This window comes from Myotis daubentonii, chromosome 19, assembly GCF_963259705.1.
Source record: "Myotis daubentonii chromosome 19, mMyoDau2.1, whole genome shotgun sequence".
Lineage (NCBI taxonomy): Eukaryota > Metazoa > Chordata > Mammalia > Chiroptera > Vespertilionidae > Myotis > Myotis daubentonii.
In genome coordinates this window covers 15,510,809-15,528,484 of record NC_081858.1, presented here as the reverse complement: position 1 = coordinate 15,528,484, position 17,676 = coordinate 15,510,809, and the positions used below count along the sequence as shown (strand labels likewise).

At 50.4% G+C, this 17,676-nt stretch overlaps 1 protein-coding gene and 1 pseudogene across 4 annotated transcripts in view; both read right to left on the bottom strand.

Moving 5' to 3' along the window:
* Positions 1–17,676, bottom strand: part of PKNOX2 (PBX/knotted 1 homeobox 2) — a 280,359-nt gene that overhangs the window by 178,879 nt on the left and 83,804 nt on the right. The window lies entirely within an intron of this gene.
* Positions 4,002–17,149, bottom strand: LOC132222207 (small ribosomal subunit protein eS4-like; annotated as a pseudogene).

Here is a 17,676-nt window from a genome sequence, read left to right as displayed (position 1 = left end):
AAGGGTCCCAGGTTCAATTCCGGTCAAGGGCATATATCTCGGTTGCAAGCTCCTCCCCAGTTCAGGCCCTGTTAGGGCTTGTGCAGGAAGCAACCAATCGATGTGTTCCTCTCACATCAATGTTTCTCTATGTCTTTCCCTCTCTCTTCCACTCTCCCTAAAAAAATCAATAGAAAATTATCCTCCAGTGAGGATTAACAACAACAACAACAACAACAAAAATCAATGGAAAAATATCCTCAGATGAGAATTAACAACAACAAAAAAGCATGACTGGGTTGTTATGTTTTGAGAAAGATAGTATAATAGTGTCTATGACAATTAAAAATACATACACTTTGAGCAGCCCCAGTTTGAGAATGTATCCTATGGAGGAAAGCAGCAATGCGTAAGGACAGAGGGGCAGCATCTTCAGCGGGAAGGTGTGCAAAACCGCCTGGATGTCCCACCAAGTGGGGAATGGCCATGTAACTTGGGGTATGACTATACTGAAAAAGAACAAATTGGATCTGAATCTTTTGCCACGCACGCTGGCCATAATGCTCAGAGTAAGAAAAGCAAGGAGCAGAGTGACATGTGCAGTGGCATTCCATTTGGTGAAAACAGAGAAGACTCAAGAATGAGTTCACCATTTGCCTGTGTTTGTGTGAGCACAGAGGCAGTGGAAGGAACAGTCTGAGTGTTCACAGTGAGCCGATGGGGGAACGGGAACAGGGACGAAGGCTCTCCATTTTTAGCGTATCTTTGCCTTGTTTCTGATTGCAGTGAGCACTGCCACTTTTGTGGTTTTTGAAAAAAAACTGAATAAAGAACATAAAAATAATTGCTAAGAGAGAGAAAAAGAGGTTGGACTTGAGAGGCAGCCAGACCTGACTTCAAATCCACCTTGCATCCTAGCTGTGTGGCCTTGGGCAAGCTCCTGAATCTCTCTGCATCTTGGTTTCCTCCCCGGAAAACTGGCGGTAATAATATCAGAGCATGATGTTGTGGGGGAACTGCCGAGAAAATGAATTTAAAGCTCCTCAGTGACATGGGCCTTTTTATCAATGTTGAGGGAATAACCTGCCAAGGACACAAAGGTACTTCCTGGGTCAACTCTGGGCATCCTCACACGTTGTTATGCACCCCACAAGGCCCCTATATTTTGCCTTACATTATAGTTTTAGTGTGACTATCTTCCTACCAGACTGTAAGCTTCTTGCAGGTAGACACAGTGCCTTGCTTAATCATTCATTCATTCATTCATTCATTCATTCAATCATTCATCCATTTACTCCATGTAGCATTAAAATAGCTTAATAATGCCTTGGGCATATGCACCAGGCACTGTGCCTGGCATCAGAGATACAATAACGAAGAAAACACAACAGTCCCTGCTTTTATGGAGCTCACATTCTAATGGAGAAAGCAATCTATAAACATATATATCTGATTTACTTGTCACATTATAAATTATATATAATGTTGAGAGGTGGTCAGCACTAAGAAGAAACACAGCATGATGAGGGAGCAGAAGTGATTAGAAAGGGAGGGCACTGCAGAGAGAAGACAGCTGAGTCCCCAAAGCTCCTTTCTCTCTGAGAAAGCGTACTTTGTGGCATGTGCCACAGACCCAGTGAGATCAGTAGTTGCTCAAAAGATGTCAGTTTAAGAATAAAATAAAAGTAGACTTGAGCAAGCGCAGAGAATAATGACACCTTAAAACCATCCCTCCACTTCTGCATATATACTCAAAAGAATTAAAAGCAAGATTCAAAGAGATCATTTGTAAACCCATGTTCACAACAAGAGCCAACCCAAGTGTCCATCTAAGATGAATGCATAGGGAAGAATGTCATGTGTTCGTACGATGGACTATCATTCAGCCTTAAAAAGGAAGGAAGTTCTGACACAGGCCACAACACGGATGAAGCTAGAGGACATTCTCCTAAATGAAATAACCTAGTAACCATAGGCCAAATACTCTATGATTCCACACACAGATTTATAGAGACAGAAAGTAGAATGGTGGTTGCCAGGCACTGGAGGAGGGGAGATGGGAGTTATGATTTAATAGATACAGACTTTCAGTTTTCCAAGAACTCTATAAGGTGGATGGTGGTGATGGAAGCACAATAATATGAATGTACTTAATGCCACTGAATTGCACATTTAAAAATAGTTAAGATGGTAAATTTTATGTGTATTTTACCACCATATACACATGAGAGAGGGGGGGAGGGAGGGATGGGCAAAAGCAGGTTTATAGTTGTGAATGTACAAAAATACAGAGTTTATTGTTACATTATTTATTAATATTGTATTATTTATTCATATTACAACTGTAAACCTATTTTTGCCCGTGTGTGTGTGTGTGTGTGTGTATTCTTTTACTAACTTCTCCCAGTTTATATATATTTAAAGAAAAAAGAACCTGGGTATTAACGAGCAGAAAAATGAGCAGCCGAAAGCCCAAGAGAGGATATGGGCGCAGGCGGGTAGAGAGAGCAGGGACCCCCATTCTCTGAAGCCACAGCGGGAGGATGCAGAGGGGTGGGCTGCCAGGAACTAAGGGGCTGGGCTCCTGGGCCAGTCCGCCCATAGGGGAGGCAGCTTTCTTGTGGGAGGCAGCTTTCCTGTGGGAACGTCTGCCCCAAGGTGACTGACTGCAAAGGGTGATGCTGGCAAAGGAGACACGATTTAGGGCAGAAAAGGAAAAATAAGTTTTTTAAATGGTGGGAGGAGAGAGGTGTCTGGTAGAGCTGGGCCCTCTCTAGTCTGAAACGAAAGACAGTCAGGAATGGAGACACAGCAATGAGCGATAAGAGGGGACCGACGGTGAGAGACCGGGAGGCTCCTGTGCTGAGCACAGTGAGCGGGGGTTGGCAAGGGCTTTGGATCAGACCTGGGAGCAGTCCTGGTCTTTACTGTCCTTGCCCTTGCGCGTGCCCACCCCCCCTAACTCTCTGGGCCTCCGTTTCTCCATCTATTCAGCTGAGTGGCTGAAGTAAAGCAAGAGGAATCTTAAGGGTTTAGGGGTCCACAAACCCCTTGAGATTTTAGCCAGAACAGCATCGGTGTGTATACTTTTCTGTAGAGTTACAAACTTTACCACGATTGCAAGGCTGTCCAAATCCTCCGAGAAGTTAAGAATCAGCGCGGAAGATACTCACTAAGCTCGCATTCAGCTTGAAAGTTCCAAGATGCCAAGGAATCTTGGACTAGATGCCAATAAATATTTGGGCCTCAAATAAATCAAGATGTTTATCCTGCCTTGTCTGCAACATAGACATACTTTGAAAATGAAGTAAAATAATGATGTACTTTGAAAAGTTAAAAGTATTTCTCTCATGCAAGGAGGTATGACTGGTTTCTCAGAAAGCAGGCGCAGGTCTGCACAGGGCAGAAAAGCGGGCAGAGACCCCACCCCACCGCTCCCCTGAACAGGACGCAGCGCAGGGTGTGATGGCCACAGGCCACCTTAGTAGAAAGGAGGGCCCCCTCACAGGACCTTCAATGGGTCTGGGACAGAAAGAAGAGTAAATGCAGCCTCCCAGGAGGGCAGAGCAAATATATGCTTTGTGCCAAAGAGTTCTCATTTTCTATCTGGCTTTATTCGGGAGGAAATTTTCAACTGTTTGACTCAGAAAAGTGACAGAAGGGGGGATATGTCAAGGGGAAATAGCTCAGGCAGGGGACAGTATCTGGCCACCAGAGCAGAGGACCCAGACCGAAACCCTGCATAATGGCCAAGCCGGGCCACCAGTGCAGAGGAGACCGCAGCCACGATGGGCAGTGCCCGCCCAGAAGAGCCGGCCCAGAGGCGATGGGGGAGCCAGTGGGTCAGAACCAGGTCGGATGAACCTGTATGGAACCTTAGAGATCATCTATTTTGACCTCCTCTTTTCACATTTGCAGAAACAGGTTGCGAGGGGTGGAGACATGTCCAGGGAAGTCCAGGGTAGGAAGCCAGGCCAGCAGGGCCTTCATGCTTTACCAGAAGTGTTCTGAGTGTCGACCCTTTACGGGACTGGAGAATCCAGCTCCCAGCTCTCAAGCCGCTTACAGTCCGACAGGAGAGACAGCCAGTGGATTGAGGGGCTAGGTGTCACCAGCAGGTAGGTAGGGATCACAAAGGAGAGTCTCCCACTACAGGCAGGAACATCCAGACAGAGGTGAGGCAGTGCAAATATTCACTCTGACATCCAGGCCAAGTCAACAGCCACCCACATGGCCGAGAAGGGTGCCCACCATGGTGGCTGTAGGAAGAAGCCTCCAGGGAGTGAGCCCCCTCCCCAGCAGGACGGCTCCAGGCCCATTGAGCGGCCTGGGCCTCCGATTAGCACTTCCATTCATTATTCCTAACTTGCCCCCGGGGGCTGGTCCTGAATATTGTTTCATAAATAACTTCACAGGACTCCCACTTGTTGGCGGAGGGCAGGCAGGTGTGTGCAGCACGGCTGGGCTGAGCGTGGGGACTCCGGCTGGGCCACGGCTGGGATGCTGGCTCTCCGCGGAGGGTGGCTTAGTGGAGAAGGCCCCCTCCTGTCCCACCTGCATCCAGATCACAGTGGGATGCTGAAAGAGCATTTGTTTCCAATTGTTCTCAGCCACTAATTTGGCTCCAGGGTGTAACACCAATCTGAGAACAAACCGAGTAGGAAAACTGCCTCTCTTGAAGGAGGCCCAGTTTCACCATAAACAGGGGAGGGCGGAGGTTTCCTGAGTTCGCGGCAGTGCGCAGCCTCCAGGTCAGGGCTGGCCGCTTCCTCCCTTCCTCCGTCTCCAGTCTCCAGCCCGTCACCCGGAGTCACCCGGCTGCACTGCCATCTGCCGTACCTGCTCACTGCTCCTCGAGGTGCCTCCAGCAGAGGACAGATTACCCTGATGGTAGGTAGATAAAACGGGATCCCTTGCTAGCTGTAACTACCCCGAACAGTCTCTCTCCTGAGCAGATGACTGTCCCCACCTGGCACCTGCTGGCAGCAGAGCTGGCGGTGCCACAGGCTGGCACAGGTGGTTCTCCCTGGGCATGGGGACGCTGAAAGCCCTCTCGGGCAGGGCTGGCCCGAGGCCCTTCTGTTGGCTGCAGTGAGGTCTTCCCTCCCGGGAGACACAAAAGCAGCTATGTCTGGGAGTGAAGAGCCAGCCCCCTCCAGGGCAAAGGGGTGGCAGAGCTGGCAAGGAGGACTGCCTGAGGCTTCCCCAACACGGAGGGCAAATCCTGTAGAGGCCCCTCCTGGTGAAACTGCCTTCTGTGACTCCCAGTGACCCAATCAGAGGCTTTCCCTGCTGGTGCTCTTGAAAGGGAATTAATAGATAAAATGCCTTTACCAACCCACCCCCTCACTCCCACCTCAAAGGAGACAGGCCATCTTTCTGTGACCTACATGGCTTCCTCACCCTCACGTGATTTCGCTATGCAGTCACCTCATAAATCCAACCTCATGTAAACATACCGAAACGATTTTTTAAATCTCCAGCAGTCAAAGCACAAGTCACAAAACCTTTGCCCTCAAGCTTCTGAGCCGTCTCCTAGGGCCACGGTCGGCAAACTGCGGCTCGCGAGCCACATGCGGCTCTTTGGCCCCTTGAGTGTGGCTCTTCCTAAGCCTTAGGAGTACCCCACTAAGTTAATAACAATGTAACTACCTATATAGTTTAAGCTTAAAAAATTTGGCTCTCAAAAGAAATTTCAATCGTACTGTTGATATTTGGCTCTGTTGACTGATGAGTTTGCTGACCACTGTCCTAGGGCAACTCTCAGGCTCCTACTTACAGCTTCTTTGCTCTGAATTCACACACCTTTCTAACAGGCTCAGGGGCTGGTATCTTGGGCCTCTGTAATATCCCAATCGATGACATCACAGCTTGGAGCCCATGGTCTCTGAAATGGTCCCAGCTCCCCGCCAACAGGACCCGGTTTTATTTAAGGGCAGGCCCACCCTGCCAGCCTGACCTATTTTTACCAAATCTTTGGAAGGAAGGGTTTTAGTCAACTGTTCCTCTCCAGCCTCCAGCCAATCATCCAAAAACATGAGCGTTTTCCGCCCAGCCCCTTTAGGTCTTTGCTGAGGTGCCCAATCCAAGGAGACAGCCAATGGCTCTTTGTGCTCTCCCCAGGCCCTGGGACAGCAGGCCTGGCACTGTCATTGTTTTGGGGACAGGGGGTCTTTAAGAGACTCATAGGGATGGTGGGGGAGGGGTCGGGATTCTGGCACTGTGTCCTGAAGAATTCAGGTTAATAATTTATGTGTACATTAAAAAATCTTCTGAAACAAATGGCATACAAATTGTGTGACATTTGAAGGAAATTCGCCAATGTTGCTCAGTAAAGCGTAATAAAGAGATGCAGCCCATAATAATAAGTTACTTAAACTCGGGGCACTAAATGATTTATTAATTGTCTTCTAATCCTTTCCAGCTACAATTGAAACCCATAGTGTGGCCCTGTTTCACACACCAATTCATAAAGCCTCCAACTCCGACAAGCACAGCTGCTGTTAGCCTCAAGTCCAAGTCCATTTTTTTCCTGGCCCCGTCTCTGCCAAAGTGCCAGCAGCAGGGCCCAGAGCTGGGCGGACTGCTATTGCCAGAAAAAGGTACATGGACCACAAACAAGTCCCATTCCACTGTGTCTCTCTCATGAGTGTCACATAAAACACATTCATTTTGCCTAGAGGGCCTCTCCGCTGGGTTCCCCGCCCCATCTACTCGCCTACAGCCATCAGTACCCTGGTGCCCTGGGCAGACATCAGTCCTGAGAAGATAGGGGCACAGGGCTCACGGCCCCAGAGTCCTCTCTGGCAGCAGACGGTGAGCCAGAGAGAATTAGAACGGAGATGAAAAATGGAAGACAAGGACCCGCCCTTTCTCTGGGACACGCTGACCCAGTGGTGACTGGGGTTTCTGCTGCTGTGTCCACCTGCTGGGCCTCCTCCCTGTCCCCAGAGCTCCAGACATCTGTTACTCTGCTCCCTGGGAGACCCCACACTCAGGCTGCTGCCAGAGCCACCAGCAGACCCAGCTCTGTCTCGGGATTCACACCCCAGGGGCTATGCTCACTGGTCTGATCGGGGGGACTGTCACCAGCAAACTATAAGTCCGTGGACTGATGGGGAAATAGAACAAGGTAGGGTCCCGGGACTGAGTGACCGGGGAAGTGCAGAGACCAGGTTCTCAAGGTGAAGTGATGCTCCAGGGCTCCTTCTTCCCCCAACATGCTTCTCCCGTGTTCCATGTCAGGACCATGCCCTTCGAGCAGCTATCCACGTCTGCCAACCACCTTCGATTCCGCCTCTGTCCTTTCTCTCCCTCCCACACCCAACCAGGGGGGTTCACATCTAGATCATTTCTTAAATCCACCCCTTTCCTACTCCACAATTCAGAGCCCGGGGGAAAGTCAGCAGGTCTTCCCAGAGATTTCATGGGATTTGCTCAGTGTTTCTGGTTTGGTTTGGTTTTGAAAAAGGTAACATGTAACACGGTTCAAAATCAAAAGGTGTATAAAGGTATGCACTGAAATGTCTCCCTCTCATTCCTGTCTCCCCCTTGTCCAAGCAAACACAAATGTAGAGTCTTGTTTTCTATCTTCTATGCACACTTTTCTGAACCTTGGTGGATTTTTGCCCTTTTACACTCCAAATGTATTTTTGGAGATCTTTCCATAACAGCACAAAGAGAAGTTCCCCATTCCTCTTTATAAATGCATAGTATTCCACTGTCAGGACATTTGGGTTATTTCCAATTGTTTGCTATTGCAAACAGTGTTGCAAATAATAAACATAGCATATATATATATATATATATATATATATATATATATATATATATGTATATATATATATATATATATATAATTTCACTTATGTGCAAGTATATCTTAAAACCAATTCCCTATTATGAAATTGCTGAGTCAAATGGCAAATAATTTATAATTTTGATATTGCCAAATTGCCCCTGTCAATACAGTGTGTCACAAACTTCTTGAATGTTGCTCATTTAATACATGAATGATTAATGCTATCTCAGGATAGTTCTCATTTCTCGTATTATGTGTAAGACTGAACATCCTTTTACATGTTAAGAGCCGTTTGTATTTTCTGTGAATCTGTTCAGATTCTTTGCCCATTTGTTCTATTGGGTTATATTTTGTTGTTGATTCTTAGGAACTCTTTGTATATTAGGGAGAATAGCCCTGTGATGTGAGCTGCAATTTTTTTTCCAGTTTCTCATTTGTCTCTTGACTTTAATGAAAATATTTTGCAGGTGCTTTTTAAAATTTTTATATGAATTGCAACAGGCCATTTGTCACAGCCTCCATTATCTCCCCCCCCCCCCCATCTGCCCCAGTTTTACAGCTGACTCACTTTACTGTTTCTAATTGCAAACCTGGACATGGTGCAATGCCCACCACTGTGTGACCCAGAGGAGAGCTAGGCTGCAAGCAGAGCCCATCTCTGGGGGATGACAGACAAAGAACCGGGGGCTTGTTGATGTCATTGAGCCACTGAATTTATCCAGCCCCAGAGCAGTCCTGGTTTGAATGTCATAATGTATAAGAAAACATATTCCTTACTGTTTAATGCACTTTGGGTTGGATTTGCTGCTACTTTTAGCTTCTAACTGACACATGCCTTGAATGTTCTTCAAGCCCAACCCTGTCCCATGTGCACCTGCATGTGGTCAGCAGGCAAGACTCCTATCAACTTGCTCCTTAACGACAGCCCCAGCAGTAGCAGCTCCATTACTAGCCCATAACTGAGCCCAAGGGCTAGCAGAGGGAAGAGGGCGGGAGGAGCTGCCTCCTCTGATCAGTCAGGCTGCTCTGGACAGAACTTCCCAATCCAGCCCATCAGGGCCTCTCTGGTCAACAGAGAACTCTGGGAGGCCATTCTGTCCTTGTCTCTCAGTTTTAAGACGGCAGAGCATGGGGGGAGCGGGGGGGAGCTGGGGGAGACACACACCTACCCAGCAACAATGACAGCAGTACCCTGGCCTCTAGCTGGAGAGGAAGAGGGGATGGAGGCTACAGGAGGAGTGGCACCCTGGGTTCCCAGCCACCTCTCTGCCCCCTCAGCCCCACCAGCACTGCCTCTGAGCTTCTTTCTCCTTCTCTCTCTCCTCTTACCTCACACTGTCTATGGTCAGAGCCAGGGGCCCACCGTCACCCAGTTTATCAGGAGCAGAGGGATTCGAACCCACAGCTCTCCCCTCACTGCCTACCCTCTGGCTCCTGCCACCACCAGGCGCAGAACCATAGAGGGTTTCTCTGGAGCAGGGCAGAAGACGATGTGATGGGGTCTGGACCCAATACAAATTCTTACCCTTGCCCGGTACACCAGGGAGGAAAGATGCATCCCTGTACTCATCTAACACAAAAGCATCTCAGCAGCTGGCAAAAGCCTCGTTCTCTACATTCCAAAACCTGTGAGGACCTGGGGTCCATAAGTCAATCTAGAAAGAGCCAACACAGTTGACCAACTTAATTCAATAGCAAAGACTGACTGGAAAGGCCCTTCTTAACCACTTCCCAGCTTCTTTGGAAAGCAAGATGCAGACACTAAACAGCTGAGCCAGTGTGTGACTGCCCAGGCCGGGGAGAGACCAAGAGTGGTCCCACCTTCAGTGGACATTCCAAGCCCCTTTCACCTCTACCCTCCGGCTTTCATGAATTACTGGGGAGTGGAAAATAGAGTTTACATCCTGGCTCAGACCCTGCTTCCCTGGCTGAGAGCCTCGGGCAAGTTCTGTCCGTTTATAAGCAATGCCTGGAGGTGGCAGGTCTGCTAGAGTCTCGGAGCTGTATCACACTCGCTGTCTGCCAAGGCCCTGACTCACGGTCCAGAGCTCTCCCACGGCTCCCACCTTTTCTTTCCATCCAGCCTTGATTAGAAAACCAATTACTACTGCACTAATCCCACAGCCCGTCCTCCTGGTGGGGAAAACAGTCCCTTACTAGCAAGCTGATACTTGGACCATCTGAGAGCCTCCCAACTGCTCCGGAAGGCGCGGCCTTCCCCTTCCAGGACACGCAACACTGCCAACATGAGCAGGCAGCTTCCAACCCAAGTCTGTTCTCATGGAGATTCTAGTTCCTTCGCTGAGGCTCTCCCACCACAGATTTCTCTTGTTGGAGCTGGTTCAAAAGTCACCAGGTACACAGCCACGCACCCTTGGAGCCCTGGGGAGCTCACAGCTTCATCTCTCCTCCCAGGCCCAGGAATGCCTACTCACCCACACTTCCACCCCCCCCCCCCACACACACACACACACTCCCACTCTCCCACCTCCCCGCTCTCCCGCTCAAAAGACCCTTTGAGCCGCCCTAGCTGGTTTGGCTCAGTGGATAGAGTGTCGGCCTGCGGACTGAGGGGTCCCAGGTTCGATTCCGGTCAGGGGCATGTGCCTTGGTTGCGGGCGCATTCCCAGTGGGGAGTGTGCAGGAGGCAGCTGATCGATGTTTCTCTCTCACTGATGTTTCTGGCTCTCTATCCCTCTCCCCTCCTCTCTGTAAGGGATCAATAAAATATTTTTAAAAAAAAAAAAAAAAAGACCCTTTGAGCCACTCTGGAGAGAGAGGGGGCTCTGGAAGTGGACAGAAGCTTAAGTGGGACATCAAGGTAGAGAGAGGAGAGATGGGGAGAGAGGGATAGAGAGAGAATTGGGGAGGGGCGCTGTGCACACGTGTTTCTGAGTGTTGGCAAAGGGATGAGGACCCCTCACCACACCTGTACCCACAGGCACAGGCTGTGTCTGCAGTTAACTGGGGGCTAGAACACCAGGGTGCAGATCTCCCAGGCTGCCCCCAAGGCATGACTCAACTTGCACAGAGGCAGGGCCAGCCCAGGCAAAACTGAGAAGGGGAGTAAATCTGCTCAGATGGACAACGCTTCCAGGATCAGCTGCCCTCCCCGGCACACAACGTAGAGAGTTCACTCGCTCTCAGCCAGGAAGAAGGGGCATTGATCTGTGCTTCATGAGCACCTGCCCGGTGTGCGCACTAGAGAGAGAGGGAGAGGTGGGGAGCGAGGAGACTCAGAGGGGTAAATGCTTAGCTCCAGGGGTAAACTGCTAAAGTTAGAAATAGCTGAAGGGGGGTAGGGTCTGGAGGTGGCAGTGAGTCGAGGCCAATGATGGAGGCCCAGCTGAACTCAAGGCGGCCCAGGAGGTGGGTGCTGACATATCACACGGGCAGGGACGTCAGGGTCAGGCAGAACTGGGTGGGATCCTCGGCCCCATCACTTGCTGACTTTGTGACCCGAGGAACTCACTTATCTCCTTGGGTCTCACTTCCACCAGCTGCTCAGCTGGGGCCAAACCATCTCAAGGTTGGCGTGAGGGACAGACAATGGCAGGAGCTCAGTCCCTCCTTCCGCTGGGAGGACTGAGGCTGGGTTGGCACAACCAGTATTTCTCCTCAGGCTTCCACATGAAGGGGCGGGGTCTTTCCCTCTGTGTGCACCGTCTCACCCATGTCCCACAGTGCATGTAGCCAGACAGTAGAATTTTAAATGTTTACATTTTTTAAGTGTCTTTAACGTTTGTCATGAGGAGATAATAAACACAGTTACAAAGCATTTATCAAAACTGGAGTTTCCTTTGTTCTTCAAATGGTCTTATTCCCATTTAATAAATGAGAAATGGAGGGCCAGCGATCTGAAGGGACTTTTGCAAAGTCACCCAGAAGGTAAGCAGCAAAGCAGGCATGACTAAGGAAATCCACCTGGGAAGGGCCAGAGGAGGGAGCTGGGTTCACACACAGAGGGAGGCCCCAGAGGGAATAACTTTCGGAAGATGGGGGCTTCTAATAAACCCTTAGAGCCTGAATTTGAAAGACTGGAAGCTGACTGCCACTCACAGGGACATCTGTGAGGCAAGGAGGCTGGAAAGAGGACGTCACTATTTCTGCAGCAGACCAAGGGAAAACGGACATACTTCATCTGTGACAAGAAGACCAGTGGAAAGGGGCCCTGGGCCAGATTGGGGTTCGAGACACTGAACATGCAGTAGAAACAGAATCTACTTAAGTCTACCTTCCAGGTTGACTCAGACCAGGTCAAACTGAGCTCTGAGGCTAGACCTTAATGAGGCACCTCCCTAGAGTACGTGCCCAAGATCTCCATCACACAGCAATAAGCAAGGATGGGGAGGAACTAGGAAAGGCCGCTGGTCCTGCCCTAACTATAGAACAAGCCAAGAGGACCTTCCGCTGGCTGCTGGCTCTATGGATCGTGTTTCCTTTGCGCACACACCGCCCATGTGACTGGGGTATACAAAGATGGCTGGGACATGCCTCTCCCATGCCCTATTCCGTGGGGTTTCCTGAAAACACTGAGCTGGGACAGGTCCTATAAGAACATGCTCTTATCCCCCTGACCAGGGTTGACCAGCCAGGGCCAAGCCAGGTAAAGTCACCTGGACTGGAAGGATGACTCCTGGAGCGCTCCTCATCCGGGGATCCCAGGATCTCAAACCCCTAACTGCCGGCTCCAGAAAGAACACGCTCCACCTGCGCCCTCGGCACACACAGACTGGCTCCCGTTTCTGGGCTGATGTGCTGCTTAACCAGCTGCCAAGGAGTCTTTCAAAGGGAAGATGAGGAATGCCTCCCGGGTCCAGGGAAGCCACTAGTCTATATTGTGAAGCAATTCCAGAGTCTCCTTTTGCTTTCAAATGTACTTAATCAACATGAAAAGGATTGTGAGGGCTGGAGCTCCTACAGGTAGAACTAAGGGAGAAGGATAATGTTCATAAATCATTTACCATGCAATCCAAACAGGGCTGTATTTTTTTTTTCTTAAAGGAAAAGGCAATGCCAAAGAAGAAGAGCTAGAAGGGAAACTGAACACACTGTGACTTGTCCCCAAATGTAGAGTGTCCCCAAGTGGAGCAAGGCAGCCTTTTTATATTATCCTCATATGCAATCTGACCTTCAACACTAATTTTCCAGCCTGGGTTCCTCCCTCGTCCTGAAAGCTCAGACCAGCAACGCAGTCTGCGCCATGGAAGGACAGCTGATGGAAACAGCTGCACTCCCACCTACTGTGCAGCCCACACCGGACTCACTGTCTCCTCCGCAGCTGACTCCACCCTGGGGCAGCTGGGCTGAGCTGGGAGCTCCAGGAGGAGGAGACTGCAGGCCACAAGTTCCCAGCTGCATTCTTTCAGGCCTCAGCTCAAATGTCACCCCTCCGAGAGGCCTTCCCTCGCCACCCCAGTTAGAATGATGCCCATGGCCCCTCCACTCCCTACCCTGTAACCTGCTTGTTTTCCCTTCAGAGTGATTATTACTTCTTCACATCATACATGTGTCTCCCCTACAGGGATGTAAGCTTCATGGAGGCAGAAAGTCTAAGCACTTTGTTGACAATTGATCCCCAGCATCTAGAGCAGTACCTGGCATGTGGTTGGCACGCATAGTTGGATGGATGGGTGGGTGGATGGATGGATGGATGAATGGATGGACAAATAAATGAAATAAATGAAACAAATAAATGAAAAGGTCCCTTCCCCTCATCAAGGGCCACTGCAGACCAGACAGCTTGTTTAATCCCAAGTAGGAAGATGGCAAACAAGAGCTGCACGTCTGTCGCTGATTTTTGACTCTGCCATTTTGACTCAGAGTGAATCATTCCTACTCCTCAGCCTCACCTCCTCCATCTGCAGAATGGGTATCACTATCATGCAAGTCAGGAGAGAGAGGAGACAGGGAGATGTATCATCTCCTACAGATGCCTGGGCCATTCTATGTGCCTGACTGACAAACGTCGTCTCATTCGGCCTTGTGGCCTGTGAGACTGGTGTTATCAACCTTATCCCAGATAATGAAACCAGGGCTCAGAAATATGAAGTCACTCACCCAAACTTGCACATGCAGGGAGTGACAAAGGGGGTTTCCACCTGGGCCTCTACATTACACAGTGGTGTCGCGCTTTAGAATTCATCCTTTATCTACGAGACGGGACATCATCCCAGAGGAAAAGCAGGCTGTGCCGGTAGAATCTAAAGATCTAACCTCTGAAAATTTCCAGGAGTGGAAGTGAGGCAGCATGACCACCTCGTCCCAGCTTCCCTGAGACTTCCAGGTTTCCCCACTGGAGGTCCTGTGTCCCAGGAAACCCCTCAGTCCCAGGACTGGGCAGTCGGTCACCCTCAGGGGGAGGCAGCCACAGCGAGAGACCTGAACACCCAGACCCTGAGCTAAAGAGCACGGGTGTCCTGGGAAGGAACCCATCCCCACGTGCCCCACCAGCTGTGTCCGTGACGGTGGCTGTGACCCCCAACGCAGCGCCTATGCCTGATTTGCGACACGCAGGTTGGAGGCCACACTGGCGTGGGGGAGAGGCAGGACGCTCTGTGAGGCGCTGTGACCTCCTTTGCCCCAAATGCAGACTTTGGTCTCAGAACAAGAACAGCGTGGACTCCATCCCTCAAGGACTGCAGCCACCAGGACTGGATGACCTCCCGAAAGTGAGGAGGGCAGATTCCTGGAGTTCCAGTCAGTGAGGTTGGACCAATGGGAGCGTGGAATTCAGGATTGCCAATAAGTGCCAAGAAGTACCATCCAGCCCATGAGATGGACCCTCCTGGATTCCCAGATCAATGGCATGGCCTCAGAAGGAGAGGTCACCTCTGTGGGGGTCTCTGTTCTCCGGCCAGGCTCTGGCAGAACCTCTATCGCACACCTCATTCTCCTGTGTCCAGAGGGAAGACCTGTCCAGGGCCCACCCCCAGTCCTCACCACCACTGCCACCTCACTTCACCTCCAGTGACGGCCACACTCCCCTGGAGCAACTTGGTTCTTATGGGAGCTGATCGGGTCTCCTGGGGCCAGAGCTGGATCAAGAGAACTGCCCAGAACACCGACAGAGACCAAGCAGAGGTGAGGGTGGGTGAAGAAGGCACAGGGCTGGGGTGTGAAGTACAAAGGACACGCTCCCCACCTCAGGAGAGGGCTCTTTACCCCTTTGTTCACTCACAATAAAGGTGGCTCTGACCTCACCTTGTAGCCAAACTCTGGGGCCACAGCCTGCTTGTCCTCTCCAGCCCAGCCCCGGTCATTCCTGCGCTGTGGGTGTGTGGCTTCGTAAACGTCTTCGACTTTTCCATCTGGGTGTTTTCAGTGTCGGCTGGCTGTGTCCCCTCTATAGGCTGTATCTCTAGCCTCCCTCTCCTGCCCTCCCACCTCAAAAACAAAACCCCCTTCTTCCCCCCCCCCCACCCCAGCTGATTCTGCCTGGGCTCTGACCCTTCGTCCCTACAGTTGTGAGTGTGTATTTGTGTATCTTCAGCCTCCCCTAGGCTCAGGCTACCCACCACGACCTGCAAACATACAATGTCTCCCCAGACCCCTAGCTTGAGAGTGCGGGGAGAGCACTGGCCCAGAAGTGGGCATCCATCAGCACATGGATTGGCCCTGCATCCTTCAGAGACTCACTGGTTAACAGCCTCCATCTGACTTCCTTAAATAGTGTGAAGATTATGGACTTGAAGTATGTTATAAATTATAATATGAATGTAAAGAATTATTTCATCTTGAAATTATTTTCTTAACCCTCTGAAATGATATCCTTCCTATCTTTCTCTTTAGTGATTTGTGCTCATGACTGCCTGTCCTCACTTCCCTTTCTCTCCCATCCCCTAACCTGGCTGCTGACCCCACAACTCCCATGATGCTGCACTTGAGCTGCCTGAGTGCTCCAGGGCGTCTCTCTCTGTTGGTGATGATGCCGGTTCTTCCCAGGTTAGCACCTCCAGTCACCGTACACAGGTGCCACACTTGATAACATCAGTCATTGTGCCAGTCTCCAAGTCAACCTGAATGGTGTCGTTTACCTTGAGGGGATCCAGGTAGCTGATGGTGAGAACATCATAGGTCACCCGATCAAGGATTCCGCTTGTGCCCACAAAGACCCTCCTCACTTTGCCCAACCTGTACTTGGCCTCCTCAGGCACGATCCGATGAACAGCAAAGCGGCCCTTGGTGTCGCAGATCAGACGGAAATTCTCGCTGGTCTTGTCAATGCTGATTACATCCATAAAGCCAGCGGGGTGGGTTACCTCGGTTTGAACCTTGTCATCAATCTTAATAAACTGCTGGGTGCTGATCTTTCCTTCATCTCCTGTTAGGGCATAATTAAGTCTGTTCCATAGCAAATGATGAGAGGGAGACATTCTCTCAGCTTGTGGGGACCGGTAGATGGCCGAGAAGCAAACACACCGTCAGTTTATCCAGCACCCATTGCTCTGGAGCCACTACACACCTCAGATGCTTCCTGGGACCACGAGCCAGAGCTGTGCTAGGTGTGGAGCGAGCTTATCATCACTGTTTCTGTTACAGCACCAGTTCCCTTCTGGTCATCTATCCACACTGGAGAAATCTTGGAATTCTGTTCATTTCTCCCAACCTCCCCCCCCCCCAACTTTCACTTCACCCCCTCACTAACCCAGGCCAACACATTCCCATAGGACACAGTTTAAGTCCTAACGGGGCCAACTCCCATGTACATCTCCCCATTCACTTTCCCCTCTCCCCACAAACACGCTGGTTACTGCCTTTATTACTTTTTATTCTCGGACCATCAGTCACCTCCTAACTCACTGCTCTCTGCACTGTTCCACCTACACATTAGTGTCAGCAAGACCTTTCTATAAGGCAAAGTGTTCTCTTGTTCTTTATGTCCAAAGCCTGCACTGGCTCCGGGGGCCTCTCAAATAAAGTGTGCATTCCTAAGCCTGGCATGGAAGCCTTCGCACCATGGCTCCAACCTAACTTTCAGTCCCAATTTACAGTCACCCTCTGCGCCAGTCCTACACTCCATGTAAATTCGAGTATTTCTCCTTCCCTGACTATGCCCCATACTTGGGTGACCGGGTGCCTCTGTGTGTCCCATTTATCTGTCGGAATGCCTGTCTTCCACCTCTGCCTATTCGAACGCTAGTCCTCCTTCAAGCCCAGTCACATGCCCTCTTCTCCAAGGAGCTTACTTTTCCCTTACCCTCTCTAAATTCTCCAACCTGGCCCTTCCCAACCTGGCTCTATCCACGGCTCACTGCCTCCATTCAGCCCTCAGCACGGCTTGCCTAGCGGATTGCACTGGGTTTCTAGCTGGCTTCCCTGCTTCCGGTCTTACCCATAGTAGTCCAGCCTTCGCAGCACCTCCAACATGACCTTCCTAAAGCTCAAATCTGTCCAAGGCACTTGCCAGCCTAAAATCCCTTACTACTGACAACACTACAATTTACTGAGCACTCTCTTTGCTCTAGAATTGCTCTTTAACTCAGAATATGCTGATTAACTCAGTGCTCACAACAGTTCACTGAGGTGCTATGTTTAATCCCTTTTTACGGATTAGGAAATTGAGGCCCCAAGGGCACATGGGTACAGGACACCTGGCTCCAGAGCCTATTCTCAGCCACATTTTCATTCTGTCCCTTCAGCCCCGCCCCCCCCCCAACCCTCCGCCCTTGGCCGTATGAAAACATGTTCCTTTGAGTGCGCACGAGGCTCTCCCTGACCTCTGGTTATTCTCCAGACCACGCCTTACACCCCCCAAATCCTCTACTGCTTCTATGCACATGCGCAGCATGCTGGACCTTGCACACCTGCCTCTGGGCAGGAGCACCACTTTGCTTAAGTCTTTCATGCCCACATGGGGCCACATTTTGGACCACTTTCTACTCAAGTCAGCTAAG